At 38.4% G+C, this 14,008-nt stretch overlaps 1 protein-coding gene across 1 annotated transcript in view; it reads left to right on the forward strand.

Moving 5' to 3' along the window:
- The first annotated feature begins 213 nt into the window (after positions 1 to 213).
- LOC139692131 (clavesin-1-like) overlaps positions 214 to 14,008 on the forward strand; it is a 55,406-nt gene continuing 41,611 nt past the window's right edge. The window contains exon 1 of the mRNA XM_071590177.1: positions 214 to 451. The gene's annotated coding sequence lies outside the window, so the exon portion shown is untranslated. The remainder of the gene's footprint in view (positions 452 to 14,008) is intronic.

Here is a 14,008-nt window from a genome sequence, read left to right on the forward strand (position 1 = left end):
TCGTCTCCCACTCCACACCTCCTCCTACTTCACTCTCACTCTCTTTCCCGCCTCCCCTCCGCCCCCTCAGCATTTACTCCTACCCCTACGACGTCCCCCTCTGCCGCACGATCCTCCCCTCCCACCACATCGTGCACTTTCCATCCCTGCCGCAGAACGCGGACCTGCCCCATCCCCTCCACACACTCTCTCATGGCCGTCCAACCTCGAAGGGTCGCTTAAGACAGTCACACCGTCCGCGTGGTTCACTCAGTCTGATACGGACAGAAGCGGAGGTTCGAGTCGACGATCACCGAGGACCCGAAGGAAAATCCTTTCAGCTGCGTTCCCTTGCAAGGGTGGTGCGAGACTGCAGCTCGAGAAAGCAAAGAACGAGCCCTACTTCCCGCGAGTGGAAAATTTGCTGCGACCAGCAGTCTGCCGGCATTCCCAGTAGGAAAGGACGCAAGTGGTGAGTTCCCTCGCGCTCCTACTAATGTCCAACGTAGCCTCATCGAATACTCCAAAACCATTCGTGGAAGAAAGTCAAATGGGCAGAATAGATGGCGATTTATTTGTCACCTTCGTGACAAATTAAATTTTCCTCTATGGGAACATGAAATATTTTGATAACTCTGACACTGGAGTTGAAGTGACACTGCAGTTGCGGAAGTGCTATGTTATATATATGCAAACAGTCCCCTCGTTCGAAAGAGCTTTGTACAAGTCATATACAGACCTATTGAGTCATATAAAGACTACGGAAAAAAGAAACTCCTCTCCATTTTAATTATGTTTAGAAGAATTCAGAAATAGCATACTTGTATAAACATGACCATATCATTCTTTCATCTGCAATGGGGACCAAAAGTGATAAAGAATTTCACTAGCATGGCTTAGAAGTGAACTTGTCGGCATCTATTTTTTTCTGCTACTTTCTTTAGCATTATCAACCAAATATTTCCGATTTTTTCTTCAGAATGTACTCAACTGTCCTTCAAAGTAAAGAAATTTTCAATCCAGAGACAGCATTCAAATTAATTTTAACTCGGCAAATTGGGTCAATCAGTATGCCACTAGACTGTAATGCTATGATAAAATCTCGCACTGGGAATTAGTTACGTTATACTGTGTTATTTGGATTTCCCGTGAGAATCAAGGCATAGCACTAAATTAAATCGAGAAATTGACACCAGACCAGTGAGCTCAAATTGAATCAAATCAAAATATTTCCATTCAAATAAGGGTTGAAATTTTTAATTTACAATGCAAACTGGTTGCAGGAATATTATGATATTTTTTGAGGTTGAATTTACTTCGACTTTTTTTTCGTAGTCCCTTTTCAATACTATTGCTCAGTGTGCCAGAGAACCGACATATTAATATCTAATCCATCGGATTATATGGTATATCCAGGAACTCCAAAAATAAGCAGCATAAAATAATAAAAATTCATAAAAGATGTGGGAATGGAAAAGTACATTCCCACAGGTTTTATGTAATAGTTGTTTGATATTTCTTTCGATCATTTCATTGGATTGAATTTTTGAACTTGGAAAATTAAATTTACCTCAATCAATAACATTAAGTACGATTAGCATGTGGAATGCATTATATATTTCCCTATACATAAATGAGAGTACCATACAACAGAAAAATTAATGCATTGAAACCAATTAACTCCAATTAAAAAAATATTTTCAGCACCTGAGTACTTGAAATAATACGTTCCCAGGAAAACATTGCATTTAAATGTTATATTTAAATCATATTTATGTTACTCGATGGTAAAAAATATTTATTTCTGAGAGTAATTCGTCAAATAGCTTTCCAGCTTTGCAATCTTATTTTTTTAAATTATATTTTCCCACCCCGGACGATCTGCTAATACTTCATTCAATTTTATTCAATAACTGATACATTTCAATTTGGAGTTACAGCTTATGCAATTGAGTACCATATTTTTCAAATGACATAATTTTTGTAATGACATTGACGACGATTTTTTGAGGTTTTTCTATTGGGAGTTTCTGATGTTACCGAAATTTTCACTTAATTGGTTTAGCAGGTGCCTCACTTATTGCCCGAAGGAATTGCAATTCTAAATACGCTCCAATTCTGGCTGGACTTGCGGAATTTCTTCCCGTATAAAGCACAGTGGCGTTCGTCTAGGTTGAAGGCAGGTGGCAACCAAATCCGCTCTCACGAGGCTGACTGGCTGGAAGAGGCGCCACGCTCGGAAAATTAGCCGCTGGTCGCCCGTGCTCGATCTCTCTTTGTACTCGCTAAGGAATTCATAAAGCATGCACTAGGCGTCGTCCACCCAGGCGCTATCCAGGTGGCCATTACGACGTCACCTGCGCATGTACGTATAGGCGCATACATATATAGTTGCGGAATAGACGGCGAGAGATAATTTATTCTGATCTCTTACGACTCTATGCTTTGTTCTTGACGAGTCTTCAATATATGACGCGCGGGGTTAGTGCGGCAGAAAGGTCGCCGAGCGCTTTAAAAGAAACATGGGAGTTACACGCAGACGCATCATTGAACGCATGTGATTCGTGTGGGACTCCACCGAATAAAACAAATCAAATGCCGATTGCAAGAGTAGGAGAATTTCAGGTCATAATCATGGTCTAAATTTCGATAAATTAATTTTTTGCATGTAATTATGCCAACTCTTAGAAGTCGCAGTATTGTTGTACAAAAGAAAACCAAAATCCCGACCATTCGAGTTAAATCAGTCAACTGTCTCACTGTCCCTCTGAACGAAATCTTAAAACCCGCACGGGGTAGGGCTTTTTTTCATGATCGCTCTAGTATTTGTGTTCAGCGTGGCGTCCAGAGAGAAATTACTAAAGTCACCGAGGCACTTAATATTCAAGATCATGCACACTAATTTGAGCTAATATCGGATATTATAACAATATTTATTCATTCAATGAAAACGATTAGTCTTGAACATAAACGCATCGCAATACGCTGCGCATCAAAGGATCATCGTTCTAGGCCAGAGAACTACGAAACTTCGATGATAGCTGACAGCTCAATCTTTTCAGATGTTCCCACTTAAAAGATTAGAAAAAAATATTTTACACAGTCGATTCAAAATATTCGAAGCTGTGTGAATGGGTGCAACGTGAGCGCAGTGAACCGGTCTTCCACCCGGCAGCCCAAGTCCCCGGCATGTGAGAGAGAGGAAAGAATGCAATGGAAAACACGTTATCCTTTCACTGCCTCCCCTAATTCGCGTTTCGGAGGCTTAGTAGTCGATTATTTCTTTCCCGTCCATTTCAGGGTGAAATGAACCAGGAGTAAGATGGGTGGCTGACTTGTTTTAAAGACTTGAGCAACAATTAATGATGGTGTATTCCTACTATGATCGACACTGGGCACTGGTTGTGCCCAGTGTCGATCATCGTGTACCAAAAGAAGCCTGAAGGTTATTTTACTAGGGATCTCTAGTCTGTAGTCTCAAGTCCTAAGTCCCAACACTTGCACTTTGTGATAGCCGAGGGAATGTTGTGTTGAGTCTTAAGTCTTCGCGAAAGATGTTATACTTTATCTTTCGAAGCTTGAGGCTTCAGATCAGTACCATTAAAATCGATCAGCTTCGACCGTCCATTCGATCGTACATTTATCAGAGATTCGCCATCGCGAGAATTCAGCGACAAGGATCGAGACTAAAAACCTTGTTCCTTTCAAAAGTGGCGATTCTATCAACAATCAGATGACTCCTTTTAGCAAGCTCGATTCATAAAGAAATGTTACTGAAAAAATCGCCACGAAGGGGAATCTAATGATAATCAAATAGGTTTAAAGTTCAAGCATATAGTTGACATAACCTTTTCAATCCGCTTCTGAATAGATATCGTCACAATATTATGATAAGAATTCTATAGTATAATTTGTCTTTTGGGTACGGATGGGAACTTTTCGTGTCATTAAAACAAATCATTATTATAAAGAAACGCTATTTAAACAGAATCGTTTTGCAAGGAGATGGCCAGCCGATAATGCTCATGGTCAGAAAGGTGCCGAATAACAAAATCTTTCTAACGATCATGGCCGATGAAATGATGATGATATTGGAAAAATAAATCAAAACAGCGATTGTATTTTTCAAATGTGATGCATGTTTTACTTTGAAAAATGAAATTGCAAATCTTTTTAAAATCATACTTATACCAAAAGAATAGAAAAGAAGTATTTTACATAAAAAATATTACAGTATGAAAAATTTGTTTCCCAAGTTTCGTCAAATTAGTCTTTCAATATCCTCCGTAGTGACTTGTGGTACAAATTTGAACAAAATATCACCAATTGAATAATAAATATTTTTATCTATATGAAAACACACGACTATCACAACATTGAATTGAGTGTGATATCAGCTTTGCTTGGTCTTCCCGAAAAGAAATGGCAGTATCGGTTTTACTTTTAAAAAATGTATACAGGCTCCACATTGCATCTGCTGCGAGTTGCCATTATTCAAAGAGTTTGTAAATATGATTTCGATGTTATAAACTAATGTTTAACGAGAATGTTTAGTTAATTACGGAACAGATAAATTATTTTTTCGTCACTTTTCAAATACCAACAAATAAAATAAATACCAACAATGAAATTACCGAATTCCAGTTTGAAATTATTTATGTTATGACCTCTGAATTAAAAATTAAGGGATAATCAAGCATCGGGAATTTTGCACGTTTTAAAATTGATATGTGATTAAATAAATAATAAATAAACCCTGACGAAACTCACTGATCAACTTCTTAAGGAAGCATCATTACTACGTCAGGTGGACATTATACGATTCGGGTCAAAACTTAGGGTATTTGTATACTTCATCTCTCATGAAAATGTAAATACCACAGAGACAACTGAACTTGCGGTGAATTTAATTTTAATTTCACTCGAGAACCAAATGATAAGGAACATTTATAAGAACAAAGATGAAACCCCTGTTAGAAAATAGAAAAATGGATTAATTCGCCCATTTTGTTTTGGTTTGGCACACCATCGAGTCTATGGCGAATAGCATAGACGTTCAAAAGAAATCGAATTTCATATGCTTCATACTTTTGGCAACTTTATCATTACTATCGTCGGCTCTAATCGCATTTTTCGAATGATGGTTTAAAGATGCCAAACCCACGTTTTAAATATGAGATATTTATAGCTGAGTAATGCTAGAAGTAGACTTACTTTTCTCGTGTCACAATTGAGGAGAGGTGGGGGAAATTTTGTTGGAATAATTTGCTCACACCTCCATCCTCAAGGGTGAAAAAAACAAACCTTTCCGTCATCAAAACAATGCCGTAATCGCTTCCATTAGCTTACAAATGAAAGTTAATTTCCTTTCAGGCCACGTCATGAAAGACTTAATAATGGAGTTGAAATAATGACATTTTATAACGACCCGATTAATCAGTTGACTGGTTAATGAATGTGACGCTGAATTTTTGTACGCATTAGCATGTTAATGAACAATGATTACGAAAAAATTAGTTTTATAATTATTTATACCAAATCCGTTCACTACAGTGAATGTATTTTAATGTCCCTATGTTTAAAAAGATGACGGTCTAAATAATAGACCCCTAATATGGTTATGTAATCGATTAGTACGGCGAATAATATGGCGATTCTACTCAGCAGAATCCCAATTGATAATACAATACGCAGGAAACATCGATCTAAAATTTGTGCATATACTGCAGATCTCTTAAGATCCTCAATACTCGAGCATCAGGAAGTGTTCCTCGCAATACGTATGCCTAGCGCGTTCACAACTTTCACTTTCGAATCCTTCGGAGGCACATTCAAGTATTCGGGTCTTCCCAGCCGTTCGACCCACGTGGACCTTGAAATTTTTGAAATAGGTTGATCAAGTCTCTGCAGTTTACTGATATGTCTTCGGCTCCCATTCAAAATGTAACTTGAAAGAAATGCTAGAGAAATGTCTCACATATGAATGAATCCTCTTTGCATTCGGAATTCAATCTCTTTGTACAAGTATACTTACTTCTTATAAAATAATAGGAAACTAAAGGTATTGAGAGAGAAAATATTCCCTGTAATTCACTTGAGAAGCAAACAGTCGCGTTCCTTAGAGTAAGACCCTTCAATTAAACCATCAAAACTGTATTTATTTCTCTTCTGTCTTTTATTATTTTGTCTATTTAGAAAATTTCATCCCGATACAATCAAATGCCTTGTAATTTTCAATTACAGCTTTTACTAAATGATGGTTAAAATTTCCATTTTTACTGTCCAAATTAAGGTTTTTAAGTAAAAGTAATATTCAATGGTTAAGTAATGATAGTAAAACGAATGATATAAATACATTTATAATTGATACAGTTTGGCTTTCTTCAAATATGGTTCATAGGTTAAATTCCAAATGAATTTATCTTGAGTGCGCTAAGCTTCTCCAACTACAGTGACTGTTCTAATCTGGCTAAAATGCTAGCTCATTCCTCCCTATAGTACAATGAAAATTAACATAACCCGGAATTCAATTCCTCCCACAATATTAAATAAACGTTCGAAAAGTGCATGAAAATATGACTCATATGACGCAAAACTGGCGAAGACACTTTTTGAAAAAATATACCCTGTTTTGAGAATTTGTACTTGGGAATTTGAGTACCATTGATGCAAACAAAAAATTCGTCACATTGAGTAGTGGCAAAGATACACTATTGTGCGCAGTCATAGATATAACAAAGCAACTGGTTTCGCAATTGGACGATAAACTTGCTCGCGGATAGACTTCAATTGAGTATATGAAAAGAATGTCCAAATCCCCTAATTATATTTTCCCTTAATTAACCAGTACTTTGGAATCTAGTTCAGCTAATTTGCTCTAGTCAAGTCCATATCCAATACGTTTGGGAATGTCAGCCATTTCCAGCTGAGTATGATTTCCATCCACACAACTCTTCAACCTGACTTGGAATAGAGTTAGAGCGAGAGACGTGGACAAGTTCTCTCCCCTCGCAATCCCACCACGACGTCAGGAGTTAAAAAAAAATGATAATGGTAATAAGTAGCTTCCCTCCAACGCGTCTCTGGAAATTCTTGTCGCACAAAATTTCCATCCCCTCGAAGTATCGACGAAACGGCCGGTCTTTTTTTTTAATGCGCACGCTCCAACAAGAGGAAAAAACAAAAGGTCCAGGAAACAGGGCTCAGGAAACTTTTTCAATGAAAGGGGAAGGCGGGGAGGGGGAGAGCGGCTTCGTACTCGCCTCCGAGCGGATTATTACGCTTTATGACCGCAACCATGAATTACAACGAGGGAAGGAAGGGGAGAGGGGCAAGAACAAGAAAACGGCCTAATCCTTCCCAAAAAAAAAGGCAAAAAAAAACAAAAAAAACCTTCTCACGCGGACGCGATGGAGCTAGCGGCAGTCGTTACTCTTAGACGCGGTACGCTGCCTCTCCTTTCACCCAAAAAAATAAAAATAAGGAAACACAAAAAGCCTTCTGAAGGGTGGGAGAAAGAGGAGGAGGGAAATAATATGGAACACTCGTGTGAGTTGTCGAAACAAAATGAAAGGTCGCACTCTCATATATACACGTACTTGCCAACACCCGCTTCCTTGAGTTATGCAACGTTTAGGAGAATTTTTATTCCTCACATTCTTTTTGCCTCGTTAATTTTTCGCCGGATTGGAGGGGAGGCGTGAAGGGGCTAAGGGAAAGGACGCAGTCTCTATCCGTTACATCACCGGCTCCTCGACCGCGTGAGTCCCTTCGTAATACGGCTCGTGAATCCTTTTGTGTTTTCCGTCGAGAGTGAGAGTGAGGGGAGGGCGAGAGAGAAAGTTCCCGCGAGGGAGGGTGAGGGCGATCGTCAAACCGAGGAAACAAATCATCCAAATCTTCCCATGCCCTTGAATGGGAGACGGAGGAGAGGAACCAGTGGAACGAACACACACGTTAGATGACACACTTTCATAAGTGTACCAAAGTGTTTGTCGCTTTTCGAAATATTTGTATATCCGCTGTTACAATATTCCTTGACACTGTCAGTGCAGCAATAATTTAACAAGCCCGTCTTTCCTTTCCTTACCAGGGAATCAGGGGCGGCCAATATATTGGAAGAACAGGAGTGTGTGCCCATTAGCCTATTTCAACTACAGTGTAATAATTTAATAGTGATATGATCGTTCTTTTAAAATGCCCAACAACTGCTCAATCCTTTCATGATCTCAAACACCCCATTCGCTCCGCCATCCATATGTGGGGCGCCATCTTATTTTGCTCGTTATTGCTTTCGTAATCCAACACAAAAGAGTGCGAGAATCTATTGGGTGGAGCGCTGGGCTGTTCACAGCAGGACTCGGGTTCGATTCCAGGAAACACCTCTAGACACCATTAGCTACATTATTTTTCGGTACCAGATTTCCCTGGAAAACTCCGAGCGGCACAATGAAAGGAATACCAAACAGCACCAATACCTACACTGGTGGATGCATTTCAGATGCCGTTGGACTTGTATCAGTAAGATCTAACCTCACTTGTCAAAACAAATTTAGGTTTAATTATCGAGGTAGTATGCCCATAACGCGATTCTCTGTGTTACCACACCTTGCCATCACTAACATTGCTACCCAACCCAACAATACCTACATGTAGTGTTGGCGCAAAGAGTCTAACTAGCAAGCTAACTAACTAACGAATGAGAAACTAGGGAACCAATAATAACATAGCCACACCAAGTTATTTTCGGTTCCCTAGTTTCAAATTAAAAGAATAGTGATTACAGTATAATGAATCATCACGTAAATAAATATAACTATAAAACACGTGCGTTATAAAGATCTGTGACCATGCACCAGGACAGCTTAGAACGAAGCAATAGGTATGCACACATTTGATTAATGAAAATATATCAACCTATAAATGTCTACTCACACGCCATGTGTGTCCTAGATAGAGACCAAATGAACTATATTAGCGGCCGGCTACCTTTTCAAGCCTCAGATCGAAATGTCTAGAAGTGCTGCGGGCCATCTAAGGAGCCTTCAAAGATGACAAATAATATGTCATCAGAAATTCAGAATAGATCGTGTGTCCGAACGAGATAGAAACTTACCTTGGGGAAATTATTATCATGAGGGAAACGGAAGCCATAGTTTTAAAGGACTTGCTATAATATGCTGGGGTTCGAATATCTCCAACTTCCGATGTGGATCCATTCTAATACCGAATATCAATTTTTCCATCGAAAGAAATGGTCGGCGTCACCGGTCTTAGCGTGAACTTTAAGAGCCGACACAAAGGAAAACCCCTCGTACCCTAACAAGAACGAGGCGTGTTGGTCCCAATTACGTTTCTTACGAATGAAGGAGTAAGTTAATGACGTACTGTCTCAACCAATCCTCGTCCCTTCCAGTCGATCATTCCCACTCCAGTTTTGTATTATTCTGCTTCTTTCCAATTTCTATCCAAGAAGAGGAGGAAGTTACAGTAAACAGCGATAGTGATCTTAATTGAAGCTTGTTTTTACGCACTTAATTATCATATTAATAGATACGAGTACAACTGGTAATAAGTAAAATCGTCTTATAACGATGATTTTTTTATTTAGAAAGAATTTACTCATTGCTAAGGCGTCCGAAAAAGTTATATTTCATTCAAGTCTCATCGTCCAGCGTTACGCATACGCTTCGATACGTACACTTTTGCGTTTGCACTTTATTTAAAGAGTAAAAGTGAAGAGAAAAATTTGTCTGGGTAAAAGCGCAACATTTTATACGTGAAACTCTTTTGTAAATTACAATCAACCCTGATTTATGGCTTTATTTATTTTTATCATAAAAAGAAATTCGCCTCATGATTCGCATTATTTTTTGACCTGAATACAATGACCTTAAAGCCAGGGTCATCCATACTCGCTAACCTTAAGATGATTGAATAAATCGATTATGCGTTATGTCTTCATGCCAGGAATACGAAATCATTTCGGCAGAATATTGAATGCTATCTCGATATTGCATAACCAACGAAATAAAAGCGACCATCACGAAAATGAAAAAGTCTATGCTTAGGAGTGCTTCTCCTTTTCTGCGCAAACGACGCTGATACACTTCAGGAAGTCAGCCTTACGACAGGGCGGTGTCGTGTGTGTACTCGTTATTCGATGTTTGCGTAAAGACCCGATCATATTTCGAACTCGTAATATTTTTGAGTTAGTATGAATGAACTAGTAAAATACAATAACCATTTAAGCTGCTGATAGCTTATATTTTTAATCCTATTTTTATTTCTATTCGCCGAATCACATAAGTCAGTCGGTTCAAGGAGTGGATAGCGCTGGCCCCTACTTAATGAAAGACCGCGAGTTCGAGTTCTGCCTTTGGCATTAGTATTGTGTAAGTACTGGCAGTTCGGTTGCGAACAAACAGCGGTTTATCAGGATTAAACTGGCAGACACCACGCCATCAGAGATATCCAAAATTAAAATTAATTCTTATGCTTGTACTTCGAGTCAGAATATTAACCTAAAGAGTGTTTATTGCGCGAGCCGTGGGCGTACTTGTAATTACAAATTTTACAAGACCCTATCTAAGAATTTTATAAGACCAATGCTATTGAGTATTGCTCATCGTTGGAGGATTCCATTCATAATATCATTATTAAGGGAAGGAACAATGGATTCGATAGTAAACGTAAAGGCAACGTAAAAATACAAAGGAAACGAAAGCATGTCACTCTTGTCGAGGCGCAAAATGACTCAATAGTTCACAATCAAAAAGACCAACGGCGTAGTATCGCGTATTACCATTTTCCAGCCTTTAGGCCCCTTTTTTTAAAAAAATACTGAAGCAAATCTTCAGAAACACAAAAGATGTAGACCACGCCCTCCTTTGAGTGTTAAGGGGAAATAAAGTAGGCCGTGCTAGCACAATGTATTTTCTAAATTTGGTAACCGTCTCGCCTTTTTCATAGCATGACTCAGCTCAGAGGTTCCTTGAGGTCCGAGCAAACATTTCTCAAAATAAATGACACACGTTTCTTCTGGGAAAGATTTCAAAGCCAAAATGCGTTAAAAGTTGACATTAAAAATGGATTCTCCAAGGGTGAATTTCATGTACACAACTAAAAGACTGTGATCTTTGAGGTTATAACGAAACTGTAAACAGCTACCGAATACTGGGATGACGAGTCGTGCGTCAGGTATGCTGTGAATCGGAAACGATGCGTCCCAGCAGTTGACAAACCTTGACATCCTTTCAGCTCAACAGTGTATTCAGATGTATGCAATGCGTGATAATTATGCTTTCAGCTCACGGATTTCCACGCAGGAATAGTAAGAGAGCTTCCAGTGATAGATTGCCCACACAATCCAACAGCATTTACAAAAATTCGCGAGAAATTTCTCAATTAAAAAAGAGAAAATCAGAATTCATCAGTTCGCGCTCATTTCACGCCTTTTAACACATTATAATGCATCCGATTATGTGTATACCTATTCATATTTTTATGATATGACAATACAGATCTTGTGTCAATTAGTATTTACAAATGATTACGCAAATATGAGTAATTACGCAAGTTATTAAGTAAATTACGCAAATATAAGTAATTTTTTTCCAAATCGTTCTTCAGTTTTCAAAGCTTAATTTCCTTCGTATTTTAAACCAAAATATTATAAATGAATGGAAGAGTGAATGCAAGAAGCGGAGATACGTGTCGAACGAAAACAACTGATTCGTAATTTTCATCACAGCAATAAACTATTTATTTTCTCAGATTTACGTTAAGGCGGGCTAAAATTTCGATGTTTATCATAATATCGACCCGTCAGACGCTCAACAGTTCCAGTTTGAGCTTAATTTAGCAATTTTATGGAGTATAGAAATAATAAAGAAAAAATAATAGCATGCCGGTAATTCCATTCTTAAAATATTACTTCCTGCAATCTTAGGTCTGGGCGAATATTGGCCATGTGATCTTACTCACCAGCGTCACCAATTGCCAGCGTACACATTTACACCCATGAAAAAAATAGTTCCACACATCCGTCCAACGAAATCATTTTTTTAGCGTGTTTGTTCATCATACAAAATATCTACTGGCTTTATTTTTACTGAAACGAGAAAACTCTCCAGAAATTTCTCAATGAAAAAGAAACGCTATTCTTAGAATTTCCAGCATGTCTTTAGGAGCAAATCTATGGGACAAAATGTGATCAAGACAAGAAATAAGTATCTGACAAGTTGGAGCCTGCTATATTTGACTCTATAAATATAATTTTTGAGTGTTGGCTTGCAGTAACGGTAATGGTGTAAGATGCCAATGCTTAGGCATGTCACCAAAGGTAATGACGCATTGAAGACCAAAACTCTGGGCCATATCTATGGAACACCTGTACTTTTATGGGATTTAGGACGCCCCTCCGATAATTATATTAATTAATTATTTAAAACGAGAAAAAATTAGGACGGATTGATTTTCTATAAAAACTAGAAACATATGTTTTCAGCTGTTATGATAGTTTCAGTTTTCTGTTGAAGGGGAGAGGAATCTTTGGTGTGAGTTGGTTTTTCTCTCCTTTACCCATTTTGATGAAATGAAATCTTCAGTGTTTGAGACTTAGTGAATTCAAGTGTTCTGTTCTCTCTGATGGAGAATGAATAAGTTTACATATCCTCTGGTTTTCAATCTCATTTGGGTGCGTACAAAACGCAGTAACAGTAATGACCCCTCTGAACACATTCAATATGTGGTGATTCTACTATGCTAAAAATGTAGGTGGTAGGCTACAAATGCTCGTCGCCGTAAATGATCGCAAAGAGCTATGCCGATTTAATACTTTTAAGTACGTCTAATTAGAACACGAAAGTATATCCAGGAAATGGATTCAATTTCACGCTGCGGTGAATTCCCGTCACGACGATCGGACGCTAAACTTGCACTGCAGTTGAAGATAATTTTTTCATCTTGAAAGTAAAAAAAGAAAGTTTCTTCCCCTTTACAGTTCTATGAACCTATAAATATCTCTCCAGATGGGCCTTGCGGGTGGAAAATGTATCCCAGATCTGAAAGGTTGTGCTAAGGTATGCAGAGCCAATATTACTTTTGGAGTCGGGCGGTTGGCCGGATCCGCCGAACTGCACATTATGCACTGCAGGGCAACATTTTTTCCATATTTAATTGCGACACAAAGTCACTCCTGAGACCGAATCCCACGTTATTTTTCTCAGTTCTCCCGCTTCTGGATGAAATATTAAACATAAATACAAATTTACTGGTGATTGATGCTTGAAGATTAGGTCGTACAGGAGAAACTTGAGAGTAGCATTTAACTTTCTCTACATACGATAATATTTTACCCATATATTTACTGTCCAGATGTCCATAAAGTGCCTATTCCTTGTAGTAACGAATTCAATACGTACGTTTTCCGTTATTTGAAGTTATAGAGTGAGCATTTTTTGCATGAAAGTCATTTTAATTTTAGTTTCCTTCTGTACTGTCACATATTTTTGAGTACTTAATTTTATATTTGACCACTCTATACCGATAACCAATTTAGTAAGAACACTTCCAGTCCAAAGAGATCAGAAGCGTAGTTCATTTTGTGACAAAATCGGAAACCTTCACAAATGTGAACATGTTTCCTCCAAAATTGATCAGTGATTGTTTTCGGGGGAGCCGATATCGAAATGATAAAACTAAAAATAGCAGATGAAAAATGGAGGCTAAGATGAGTATTTATGAGCAACAGACTAACGGGCTGGTGTGGGCTTTCGAATGGCCCTGGACACACTGCTCCACTTTAAAGCCCCGACTAACATGACCAAAATATCTCTAAAACCATAATAAATATGGAAATAACTCGTTGTTTAGCTCGTCATGCCTGCCCAATTTAATCCAGAATTCCTAATTTATTCGTCTCCGTACCTCATTTTCCGAGCATTCTCCTCTCTATTACCGTCTTCGGCATCCTAGCTCTCAGTACCTTCTGCATTCATTGTCCTGCCTTCTTATAATGTCTCCCAAT

Source organism: Hetaerina americana, unplaced genomic scaffold (assembly GCF_022747635.1).
Source record: "Hetaerina americana unplaced genomic scaffold, ioHetAmer1.1.p SCAF_4, whole genome shotgun sequence".
Classification (NCBI taxonomy): Eukaryota; Metazoa; Arthropoda; class Insecta; order Odonata; family Calopterygidae; genus Hetaerina; species Hetaerina americana.